Genomic DNA, 10,938 nt, shown 5'->3' on the forward strand with positions numbered 1-10,938 from the left:
ATCTCAATGGTAGCTTGACCACTTTTACGGTGAACAGAGGTACTCGTCAAGGGTGTCCATTGTCACCTTTATTGTTTGACATCTATATAGAACCTCTAGCACTCAGTATTAGGCAAGATACAACTATCACTAGTATTCGCTTTATAATCACCTCAGCCCCCCTAGCTTAAACACCCTTAATGACCAGACCACTTTTTACAATTCTGCACTACACTATTTTCACCGTTTATTGCTCGGTCATGCAACTTACCACCCAAATTAATTTTACCTCCTTTTCTTCTCACTAATAGAGCTTTCATTTGGTGGTATTTCATTGCTGCTGACATTTTTACTTTTTTTGTTATTAATCAAAATTTAACTAAATTTTTGCAAAAGAATGTCATTTTTCACTTTCAGTTGTAAAATTTGTCAAAAAAAAACTAAACCTATGAATCAATATATAGATTTTTCGCAAAATTTATTGTTTTACATGTCTTTGATAAAAAAAAAAGTTTGGGTAAAAAAAAATGATTTGGGTAAAAGTTATAGCGTTTACAAACTATGGTACAAAAATTTGAATTTCCTCTTTTTGAAGCAGCTTTGACTTTCTGAGCACCTGTCATATTTCCTGAGGATCTACAATGCCCAGACAGTAGAAAAACCCCACAAATTACCCCTTTTCGGAAAATAGACACCCTAAGGAATTCGCTGATGGGCATAGTGAGTTCATAGAACTTTTTATTTTTTGTCACAAGTTAGCGGAAAATGATGATGTCATATTCCACTAACTTGTGAAAAAAAATAAAAAATTCCATGAACTCACTATGCCCATCATGAAATACTTTGGGGTGTCTTATTTCCAAAATGGGGTCACTTGTGGGGTAGTTATACTGCCCTGGCATTTTAGGGGCACCAATGTGTAATAAGTTGTTTGAAATCAAAATCTGTAAAAAAAATGGCCACCCAACATCCATACCCACTTAGCTCGTATGCCCTGGCAAACCCGATTTCTCCATTCACATCAATCGACGTGGATGAATAAATCATTACAGGTTTTTTTTTTGTTTTTTTTTATATACAAAGTGTTTGCCAAAGCATATGAAATCTCGTCTTGCAGCGCCGCATACACTGACTTTTGTGTAATCTGACAGCAGTGTAATGCTTCTGTCAGAATGCACATCAGAGCTGCAGCTAGTCGATCGGTTGGTCCACCTGGAAGGTAAAAAAAAAAAAAAAACAGGCCGCAACGCAATAAATTTATTAACTTTATAATAACATTTGAACGGAACATATAGACTTTACTTAACTTTTGAACAGAACGTTAACTTTTTTGCTTACTGGTAATTTATTTTATTTTTTACCTTCCAGGTGGACCAACCGATCGACTACCTTTATAGGACAAACCTCTCCTTCCCCATGGGACAATGTGCAAAGCGCAAATCGCCCAAAGATGTGGCGAAGTACATTATGCACTTGTCCCAGGTGAAAGTAGAGGTTTGCAGTAGATGTGAGTGAAAGGGCCCTAATAGCCCTGTGTGCCTGTCCTGTGAGATGCAATCCCTATGCTAAGTGTACCTGTGTGTGGTACTTCCGGAAACCACTCCCCAAAGCATAGGGCAGGGTGGTCAGGGCAGTCAGGACAGAAATAGCGGGTGTCACGCCTTATTCCACTCCTGCTATAGATACATCTTTTTCGGGGGTGACGGTTGGGTTCAGGTACCAGTAACGACATTGGGGAAATGTCGCTCGTGTAGACGGCTCACTACACTGGAGGTTGGGGCCACGGAACCTCCTGGATCCTGTTCTCCCAGCCTTACTGTAGAGAACAAAATTATTATATACAGCCAATTGAATTAAATATACAGACACCTTCTTATACCAGCATCTGGTGCGTCGGGAAACTAAATAGGGAGCCAACATCTGGTCATTAAAGTCCACACCTCCCATGAGCGAATTATAGTCGTGGACACAGAGGGGCTTTTCCATGACACTGGTTGCTCATTCAATTTGTATTGTCGTGTCTGCGTGAATGGAGAAGAGCATGTAAACGTCACGCTTGTCTCTCCATTTCACTGAGAGCAGTTCCTCATTACACAAGACAGCCCTCACCCCCCTTGCAAGACGGGTGGTAACGAGCCGTTGGGGGAAGCCCCGGCGACTAGGTCGCGTGGTGCCACAGCAGCCAATCTGTTCTAGGAACAAATGCCTGAAGAGGGGCACACTTGTGTAGAAATTGTCCACATAAAGATGGTACCCCTTGCCCACTATGTCCAAGAGCTCCGAAGTCAAGAACAGCTCATAAAATCCCAGGGCCGAACCGATCTGAACTGTCTCAACCCGAACTCCAGACTGGGCGGTGAAAGGGGGAACTAATGGTGCTGCTGAAGTTGGGGACTGCCAATCAGGGTTTGCCAGCACCTCGGGGATTCTAGGTGGTCTACGGGCCTGTCTGTGCGGTGGCTGCGACGGGGTAACTATTGCACGTGCCACCGTACCAGCTTCAACTGCCCTTCTAGTGCTCGCCACTTCACCATGTTGTACGGCAGTGCTGGTACTAGGTCCAGGGTGGGCTGCGCTGCTGGTGTATGCCTCACCACGTAATCCGACAGCGCCAGCCCCACTCTGCTGCCCTTGAAGCGGATCCTGCGCAACCTGTGGTCTAGCAACACGGGGCCGGGTACGCCTGGTGCTATCAGGGACCTCAACCTCCTCGTCCGAACTTTGGGTCAGACTGCCACTGCTTGCCACAGGTTCATATTCTGTCCCGCTGGATTCGTCAGATAAGGGTTCTCATTCCTTATCCGACTGGGTCAGAATCCTGTAGGCCTCTTCAGAAGAATACCCCTTGTTTGACATTTGGACTACTAAATTTAGGGGGTATTCCCTGAGACTACCCAAGAAAAAAAGCAAGCCTGTCTTACAAATGGGAGGCTAGCGAAGTACCAGAGGCCACTGCAATTGATAAAAAATGTCAAAACTGATTTTTTTTTATCGCCGCAGCGCTTGTAAAGTGATTGTGCAGTGATAAAAAAATAAATAAAAATTTTGTCACTGCGGCGGGGCGGGCGTGGGTGAACGCACGTGTGGGCGACCGATCACGCTTGATCGGCCAAACACTGTGTTTTGGGTGGAAGGCGAGCTAAGGTGACACAAATACTATTATAGATCTGACTGTGATCAGTTTCGATCACTTACAGATACTATAAAAGTACAAATGCTGATTAGTGATACGCTAATCAGCGAATCAGTGACTGGGTGGGCTGGGCGCTAAACGATCGCTAACTACCTAACCAAGGGGCCTAAACTATCCTAAAACCTAACAGTCAATACCAGTGAAAAAAAAGTGACAGTTTACACTGATCACTTTTTTCCCTTTCACTAGGTGATTGACAGGGGTGATCAAGGGGTTCATTGGGGTGATGGGGGGTGATCTGGGGGCTAAGTGTGGTGTTTAGTGTACTCACTGTGAACTGTGCTCCTCTGCTGAGACTAACCGACGAAAAGAATCAGCACAGGAGCACAGCAGCCATTTAACACCTCATATTTATAAATATAAGGTGTGTAAATGGCCTGTGATTAGTTTTTTTTTAAAATCATCAGCTTGCCAGCGATGATCATTGGCTGGCAGGCTGATAATGTAACCCCCCTCAAACTTTTGCCGGCCCGCGAGGCGCATGCGCGGGCCGGCTGTGTGCGTCATCTCGCGTCTCACGAGATGATGCATCCCTGCGTGACTCTGCCTGAGACTGCCGTCTCCGGACCGCGATCCTGCGTTAGGTGGTTAAGATGCACTGCACCTTACAAGATGAAAAATTGGTAATTGGCTTAGGAGCCCAGTCGCAACTGCAACCACTGCAAACCCTGTAGCTACTCCAGTGATTCTCAATAAACCTCCCAAAATTTTATGGCAGCTCTTTTTATGTTATGTACGGTAACTTATCAATCCTTAGTATACTTCTTGCTACTGTATGTGTGTGAGTGTTTAGGGCTCTGCCTGCATACTATAACAGTTGTAACGTGTTTATGTGTCAGTCAGCTAATACTATAGTCCAGATTTTGGAGAAGAACCTAAACTTTGTCATGTCGACAGATTTATTGGCTTGGAAAAGAACATGATGTTTAGTGTGGCACTTGGGGAATCTTAGTGGGAAACTTGATGAGGCATTATTTATAGCCCCAGCAGGATTTTGTGCTGGTCTCATATTTTCCCCAGGACAGACATCAACCTATCAATACCACACATCAAGCATTTGCCATGAGTATAGCTTGAAAGTCACTTATCTAGTTCTTGCTGATGATAATATTTGGTGTCTTAATAACCAATACTCTACAGATCATGTAGCACTTCACAAAGCCTAAATATTTTTCTTTCTATTTATTTCTTTTCATTCCTTAGTCTTAGGGCTGTTTCACACGAGCGGATGCCGTGCATGGCATCCGCTCCGTGAAAGAGTGCCAAGACCTGATGCAGACTGCAGAGGCACAGAGCAGTAACATGACTGATAATGCTCCGTCCCTCTCTGTGACCTCTTTACTACGAAATCACAGTGACAACAGAGATCACAGAGATCACAGAGATCACAGAGAGGCACGGAGCATTATCAGTCATGTTACTGCTCCGTGCCTCTGCAGTCCGCATCGGGTCTTGGCACTCTTTCATGGAGCGGATGCCATGCACGGCATCCGCTCGTGTGAAACAGCCCTAAGACTAAGGAATGAAAAGAAAAAAATTAAAAATAAATAGAAAGAAAAATATTTAGGCTTTGTGAAGTGCTACATGATCTGTAGAGTATTGGTTATACACGAGCGGATGCCGTGCGTGGCATCCGCTCCATGAAAGAGTGCCAAGACCCGATGCGGACTGCAGAGGCACGGAGCAGTAACATGACTGATAATGCTCTGTGCCTCTCTGTGATCTCTTTACTACGAAATTACAGTTGTCACTGTGATTTCGTAGTAAAGAGGTCACAGAGAGGGACGGAGCATTATCAGTCATGTTACTGCTCTGTGCCTCTGCAGTCTGCATCAGGTCTTGGCACTCTTTCACGGAGTGGATGCCACGCACGGCATCCGCTCGTGTGAAACAGCCCTTACTGAACAACCTCTACTTCATTGTTTCTGCCAAGAGCTGATAGCTGTCACTGTAACACCCCAGAGTTGTGTTACTACACGCCTCTCTCCCGCTACTATCTAAGAGCCTGTATACTGTCATCTGATGCAATTTATATTATGTCCTCCACAAATGTGCATATAAACCTATGTTAAATGCAATTGTTCATGTAATTTGCCTGGTTACCAGCAGGTGGCAGAAACCCATTGGCAAGTATAGTTTAGTGTTTTGTGAATCTGAGCTGGAATGGATTATTCCAGCTTAGCTCCCCCTCTGTGGATAAGTGGGCTGGTCCCACATCCTGAAGTATGGGTGGAAAAGGAAGTTAGAGTCAGTGTAGCATACCCCCTGCTAGGGGAAGGCTGTGTGATAGTGTCCAGGAGAACCCTCTGCACAGGGAAGACAGCAAGGACCTTGTCTTGGCTGAGACTTGGCTATATACCCAGTCTGAGTACCTTCAGCTCAGCTGGATGAGGAAAGCAGAACCTACAGACAACCTCCAGAGTTCCAGGAAGAAAGCATCCCCTGAGAATTCTTCTGTGAGATAAGTCCAGATTCCTAAGAGAAGCCTATTATTGAGGAGCTTGTCTGTCCCCATACAGCAGAAGGTACCAGATAAGTACAGAAGCTAATACTGCCATAGTTGCAGAGCTACCAAGCAGACATTATATCCTGCAAGCTCCACATTTAAAGCAGAAGTATTCATTCCTGCCAATGATTGCCAAAACCTGCTGGGATCAAGAGACCAAAGCTGTATACTGCTTGGATGCAAGTTATTTCAAGTAAAGAAACATTTGAACTTCATCTGAAGGTCTGGACATAATTTCTTCTGCAAAGTTCCTCTATTACTCCTACTATCACTACACTCAAATTTATTGCAAGTGAGCCAGGAGCCAGGTAGGAGACACCGTGACACAACTACCACCAAACTATAAAGACATTATAGGCCATTGCACCACTCTGGCATTCCTAATCTGGGACATGCGTTATAACTAGGGATGAGCGAACTCGAACTGTATAGTTCGGGTTCGTACCGAATTTTGGGGTGTCCGTGACACGGACCCGAACCCGGACATTTTCGTAAAAGTCCGGGTTCGGGTTCGGTGTTCGTCGCTTTCTTCGCGCTTTTGTGACGCTTTCTTGGCGCTTTTTGAAAGGCTGCAAAGCAGCCAATCAACAAGCGTCATACTACTTGCCCCAAGAGGCCATCACAGCCATGCCTACTATTGGCATGGCTGTGATTGGCCAGAGCACCATGTGACCCAGCCTCTATTTAAGCTGGAGTCACATAGCGCCGCCCGTCACTCTGCTCTGATTAGCGTAGGGAGAGGTTGCGGCTGCGACAGTAGGGCGAGATTAGGCAGATTAACTCCTCCAAAGGACTTGATTAACTGATCGATCTGCAGCTGTGGATCATTGAGCTGCTGATCCTCAATTGCTCACTGTTTTTAGGCTGCACAGACCGTTTGTCAGTCTCATTTTTCTGGGGTGATCGGCGGCCATTTTGTGTCTTGTGGTGCGCCAGCACAAGCTGCGACCAAGTGCATTTAACCCTCAATGGTGTGGTTGTTTTTTGGCTAAAGCCTACATCAGGGTGAAGCTGTCACACCAAGTGCATTTAACCAGCAATAGTCTGTTCATTTTTTGGCCATATACAAAATCAGGGGCAAGCTGCGCCTGTCACCAAGTGCATTTAACCCTCAATGGTGTGGTTGTTTTTTGGCTAAAGCCTACATCAGGGTGAAGCTGTCACACCAAGTGCATTTAACCAGCAATAGTCTGTTCATTTTTTGGCCATATACAAAATCAGGGGCAAGCTGCGCCTGTCACCAAGTGCATTTAACCCTCAATGGTGTGGTTGTTTTTTGGCTAAAGCCTACATCAGGGTGAAGCTGTCACACCAAGTGCATTTAACCAGCAATAGTCTGTTCATTTTTTGGCCATATACAAAATCAGGGGCAAGCTGCGCCTGTCACCAAGTGCATTTAACCCTCAATGGTGTGGTTGTTTTTTGGCTAAAGCCTACATCAGGGTGAAGCTGTCACACCAAGTGCATTTAACCAGCAATAGTCTGTTCATTTTTTGGCCATATCCCAGTCTAATTCTGTCACTAAATCCATACCGGTCACCCAGCGCCTAAATACTAGGCCTCAAATTTATATCCAGCTAAATCTGTCCCTAGTGCTGTAGCTGGGCGAGTTATTTAGTGTCCGTTCAAGCACATTTCTTGTTCTGGGTTGAAATACAATTCCCAATTTAGCAATTTCATAATTTAGTGGTTCCTGCTATATCAGAGCTATTTGAAATCTATCCCAAAAAGGGTATATAATATTGAAGGTGCACATTGGGTCATTCAGAATAACTTCACACACACCCGCTACTGTGTATTTCCAAGTCTAATTCTGTCACTAAACCCATACCTGTCACCCAGCGCCTAAATACTAGGCCTCAAATTTAAATCCCTCTAAATCTCTCGTTACCCACCGCTGTACTGTTGTTGCTGGGCAAGATATTTAGTGTCCGTCAAAGCACATTTTTTGTTCTGGGTTGAAGTACAATTCCCAATTTAGCAATTTCATAATTTAGTGGTTTCTGCTATATCAGAGCTATTTGAAATCTATCCCTAAAAGGGTATATAATATTGAAGGTGCACATAGGGTCATTCAGAATAACTTCACACACACGCTTCTGTGCATTTCCAAGTCTAATTCTGTCACTAAATCCATACCGGTGACCCAGCGCCTAAATACTAGGCCTCAAATTTAAATCCCTCTAAATCTCTCGTTACCCACCACTGTACTGTTGTTGCTGGGCAAGATATTTAGTGTCCGTCAAAGCACATTTTTTGTTCTGGGTTGAAGTACAATTCCCAATTTAGCAATTTCATAATTTAGTGGTTTCTGCTATATCAGAGCTATTTGAAATCTATCCCTAAAAGGGTATATAATATTGAAGGTGCACATAGGGTCATTCAGAATAACTTCACACACACGCTTCTGTGCATTTCCAAGTCTAATTCTGTCACTAAATCCATACCGGTGACCCAGCGCCTAAATACTAGGCCTCAAATTTAAATCCCTCTAAATCTCTCGTTACCCACCGCTGTACTGTTGTTGCTGGGCAAGATATTTAGTGTCCGTCAAAGCACATTTTTTGTTCTGGGTTGAAGTACAATTCCCAATTTAGCAATTTCATAATTTAGTGGTTTCTGCTATATCAGAGCTATTTGAAATCTATCCCTAAAAGGGTATATAATATTGAAGGTGCACATAGGGTCATTCAGAATAACTTCACACACACGCTTCTGTGCATTTCCAAGTCTAATTCTGTCACTAAATCCATACCGGTGACCCAGCGCCTAAATACTAGGCCTCAAATTTAAATCCCTCTAAATCTCTCGTTACCCACCGCTGTACTGTTGTTGCTGGGCAAGATATTTAGTGTCCGTCAAAGCACATTTTTTGTTCTGGGTTGAAGTACAATTCCCAATTTAGCAATTTCATAATTTAGTGGTTCCTGCTATATCAGAGCTATTTGAAATCTATCCCAAAAAGGGTATATAATATTGAAGGTGCACATTGGGTCATTCAGAATAACTTCACACACACCCGCTACTGTGTATTTCCAAGTCTAATTCTGTCACTAAACCCATACCTGTCACCCAGCGCCTAAATACTAGGCCTCAAATTTAAATCCCTCTAAATCTCTCGTTACCCACCGCTGTACTGTTGTTGCTGGGCAAGATATTTAGTGTCCGTCAAAGCACATTTTTTGTTCTGGGTTGAAGTACAATTCCCAATTTAGCAATTTCATAATTTAGTGGTTTCTGCTATATCAGAGCTATTTGAAATCTATCCCTAAAAGGGTATATAATATTGAAGGTGCACATAGGGTCATTCAGAATAACTTCACACACACGCTTCTGTGCATTTCCAAGTCTAATTCTGTCACTAAATCCATACCGGTGACCCAGCGCCTAAATACTAGGCCTCAAATTTAAATCCCTCTAAATCTCTCGTTACCCACCACTGTACTGTTGTTGCTGGGCAAGATATTTAGTGTCCGTCAAAGCACATTTTTTGTTCTGGGTTGAAGTACAATTCCCAATTTAGCAATTTCATAATTTAGTGGTTTCTGCTATATCAGAGCTATTTGAAATCTATCCCTAAAAGGGTATATAATATTGAAGGTGCACATAGGGTCATTCAGAATAACTTCACACACACGCTTCTGTGCATTTCCAAGTCTAATTCTGTCACTAAATCCATACCGGTGACCCAGCGCCTAAATACTAGGCCTCAAATTTAAATCCCTCTAAATCTCTCGTTACCCACCGCTGTACTGTTGTTGCTGGGCAAGATATTTAGTGTCCGTCAAAGCACATTTTTTGTTCTGGGTTGAAGTACAATTCCCAATTTAGCAATTTCATAATTTAGTGGTTTCTGCTATATCAGAGCTATTTGAAATCTATCCCTAAAAGGGTATATAATATTGAAGGTGCACATAGGGTCATTCAGAATAACTTCACACACACGCTTCTGTGCATTTCCAAGTCTAATTCTGTCACTAAATCCATACCGGTGACCCAGCGCCTAAATACTAGGCCTCAAATTTAAATCCCTCTAAATCTCTCGTTACCCACCGCTGTACTGTTGTTGCTGGGCAAGATATTTAGTGTCCGTCAAAGCACATTTTTTGTTCTGGGTTGAAGTACAATTCCCAATTTAGCAATTTCATAATTTAGTGGTTCCTGCTATATCAGAGCTATTTGAAATCTATCCCAAAAAGGGTATATAATATTGAAGGTGCACATTGGGTCATTCAGAATAACTTCACACACACCCGCTACTGTGTATTTCCAAGTCTAATTCTGTCACTAAACCCATACCTGTCACCCAGCGCCTAAATACTAGGCCTCAAATTTAAATCCCTCTAAATCTCTCGTTACCGCTGTACTGTTGTAGCTGGGAAAGTTATTTAGTGCCCGTCAAAGCACATTTTTTGTTCTGGGTTGAAGTACAATTCCCAATTTAGCAATTTCATAATTTAGTGGTTCCTGCTATATCAGAGCTATTTGAAATCTATCCCAAAAAGGGTATATAATATTCAAGGTGCACATTGGGTCATTCAGAATAACTTCACACACACGCTTCTGTGCATTTCCAAGTCTAATTCTGTCACTAAATCCATACCGGTCACCCAGCGCCTAAATACTAGGCCTCAAATTTATATCCCGCTGAATTTGAATACAATACATTGGGCCAAATAATATATTTGTTGTTGTGGTGAACCATAACAATGAGAAAAACATCTAGTAAGGGACGCGGACGTGGACATGGTCGTGGTGGTGTTAGTGGACCCTCTGGTGCTGGGAGAGGACGTGGCCGTTCTGCCACATCCACACGTCCTAGTGTACCAACTACCTCAGGTCCCAGTAGCCGCCAGAATTTACAGCGATATATGGTGGGGCCCAATGCCGTTCTAAGGATGGTAAGGCCTGAGCAGGTACAGGCATTAGTCAATTGGGTGGCCGACAGTGGATCCAGCACGTTCACATTATCTCCCACCCAGTCTTCTGCAGAAAGCGCACAGATGGCGCCTGAAAACCAACCCCATCAGTCTGTCACATCACCCCCATGCATACCAGGGAAACTGTCTCAGCCTCAAGTTATGCAGCAGTCTCTTATGCTGTTTGAAGACTCCGCTGGCAGGGTTTCCCAAGGGCATCCACCTAGCCCTTCCCCAGCGGTGAAAGACATAGAATGCACTGACGCACAACCACTTATGTTTCCTGATGATGAGGACATGGGAATACCACCTCAGCATGTCTCTGATGATGACGAAACACA

This window comes from Bufo gargarizans, chromosome 9 (genome assembly GCF_014858855.1).
Source record: "Bufo gargarizans isolate SCDJY-AF-19 chromosome 9, ASM1485885v1, whole genome shotgun sequence".
In the NCBI taxonomy this organism is placed as follows: domain Eukaryota; kingdom Metazoa; phylum Chordata; class Amphibia; order Anura; family Bufonidae; genus Bufo; species Bufo gargarizans.